The sequence below is a fragment of the Heterodontus francisci genome, unplaced genomic scaffold (assembly GCF_036365525.1).
Source record: "Heterodontus francisci isolate sHetFra1 unplaced genomic scaffold, sHetFra1.hap1 HAP1_SCAFFOLD_152, whole genome shotgun sequence".
In the NCBI taxonomy this organism is placed as follows: Eukaryota; Metazoa; Chordata; class Chondrichthyes; order Heterodontiformes; family Heterodontidae; genus Heterodontus; species Heterodontus francisci.
The window spans coordinates 2,486,358-2,488,898 of record NW_027141229.1 but is presented as its reverse complement, the minus strand read 5'-3'; positions in this window follow the sequence as shown (position 1 = coordinate 2,488,898).

The following is a 2,541-nucleotide window of genomic DNA, read 5'->3' as shown; positions in this document are numbered from 1 at the left end:
AATAGAGAAAAGACAGAGAGTCAGAAATAGAGAAAAGACAGAGAGTCAGAAATAGAGAAAAGACAGAAAGTCAGAAATAGAGAAAAGACAGAGAGTCAGAAATAGAGAAAAGACAGAGAGTCAGAAATAGAGAACAGACAGAGAGTCAGAAATAGAGAAAAGACAGAAAGTCAGAAATAGAGAAAAGACAGAGTCAGAAATAGAGAAAAGACAGAGAGTCAGAAATACAGAAAAGACAAAGTCAGAAATAGAGAAAAGACAAACTCAGAGAAATAGAGAAAAGACAGAAAGTCAGAAATAGAGAAAAGACAGAGAGTCAGAAATAGAGAAAAGACAGAGAGTCAGAAATACAGAAAAGACAGAGTCGGAAAAAGACAGAAATAGAAAAAAGACAGAAAGTCAGATATAGAGAAAAGACAAAGTCAGAAATACAGTAGAAAGAAAGTCAGAGGAATAGAGAATAGGCCGAAAGAGACACTGAAAAAGAGGAGGGAAAAAATTGGAGGGATAGAACTGTGACACAAAGAAATTGCAGGCAGCAAAGAGACAGACAGAAAGCCAGTGAGAAAGGCACACAGAGAATCACAAAGAGATTGAGAGAGAGAAGGACAGAGAATCACAGAGAGATTGAGAGAGAGAAGGACAGAGAATCACAGAGAGATTGAGAGAGAGAAAGACAAAGAAATCCATTGAAACAGAAAGACACACAATCATTCAGAGAGAAACAGAGAGAGAGACAAACACAAAGTGAGAGGGAGAGATGGAGGAACACAGAGGGAGAGAGAGAACCAGAGAGAGAAAAAAAAACTGCGAGAGAGAGAAAAAAAAGAGGGAGAGAAACACAGAGCGAGAATCGAGAGAGACAGAAACACAGAGAGAGAGAAACAGACAGAGAGAGTAACAGAGAGAGATTGAGAGAGAGATTGAGGAACATAAAGAGAGAATCAGAGAGAGAAATAGACACAGAGAGATTGAGGCAAAAGGAGAAAGGCAGAGAGGGACAATAAAGATGTGATACTCACCATCCCACACGGTCTGTGCTCCATCATTGGACTCTAACACCTTCCCTCCATCAGCTCCTCCATGGGGAAAAGATCCTGGAGAGGGAGATTGGGGTGGGAATTGGAGACAAGGGTCAGGACTGGGACAGAGAGAGCAGGGGATTCAGACTGGACTCTCTCTCACACACACACACACACACACTGTAAGCAGCTTGCAATTCACCTGGGCACAGAGACACAGAGACTGAGATACAGAAACTCACCTGAACAAACCAGCCGCATGGAAAGAAAGAATGGAGGCTGATGTTGTCCTAATATATCCCAGAACCTGTCACTCAAAACAGACAGTCCACCCCAAATACAGCTCACCCAACCAGCTATCAGCTTCCTTCATCTGGACACTGCCTCCCAGGTATGGGACAGTCCAAGGTGAGTCTCTGTGTAAACAGGGAATGGGGAGAGAGGGATATTCCAGCCATATCCCAAATGGACCATTCCAGACAGAAACCTGCCTGTCTGTCTCTCTCTCTCTCTCTCCCCCAACAACATCATCAACAGAGCAGAAAAACTGCTGTCATTTAAAACCTGGAGGGGCTGGTTTGGATAATGGCCTTTTAACACTAATTGTATTAAATGTCTTCCACTATTCACCTCCAGTTAACAGAAAGTTCAGAAAATGACTGAAAATGTCTCACTGCAGTTACCTTGTAATTCTGACAATGAGTTTTTGCTGGAGAGGCCTGTTTGACTGCAGTATAAACAGGCAGTTTTTATTCAGATTTTCAATTCCACTGTCTTTCAAACTAAACTTGAGCCCGGTTAATGCTCCAGCCAAGAGAACTTTAACAACTGGTGACATTTCACACAATTCTCACCCATATTTACAGTTATATTTCTCAATGATACTTTGCACATTCTTTGCTGCTGCTGTATTTATGCATTAGGCTGTAGTCAATTAAAAATACCTTCTTAATATTTACCAGTTTAATGTTACAAGGGTTTACAAAGCTGGAAAATGGACATTTAACACAAATTGTATTAAAGATCTTCCACTTGTCACCTCCAGTTTATATAAAGCTCAGCGAGAACGACCTCCACATTCTGACAAAGAGTTTTTTGCTGCTGTAATAAAGTGTCACTTGTTTCCATTTGCTTCCTGACTGTTTCTTTCCTCTGCTCTCCTGAGGGATTCAGAGATGATTTTTGTTCATTGCTTGTCCACATTCAGGAGGTTTCAGCTCCTCTGCAGTTGCTGTCCTGGATAAATTAATTGTATTCAAAATCTTTCCCTCAGTTTGGAGACGTGAGAAGAGACTGTTTACACTAGCAGATGGGAGAAACAATTAGGCAGGGAGTTATTCTGGTCTGAAATTCACTGACAGGTTTCTGAAAGCAGATTCAAAATTAACTTTCAAAAGACAATCGGATCAAAACTTCAATTACTCTGAGTTATATTACAGAAGATACCAGCATAGAAAGAGAAGTGAGAGAGAGAGATGTCATAACGTTAGTGATGAAGAACTCAACACAACTTATTTAG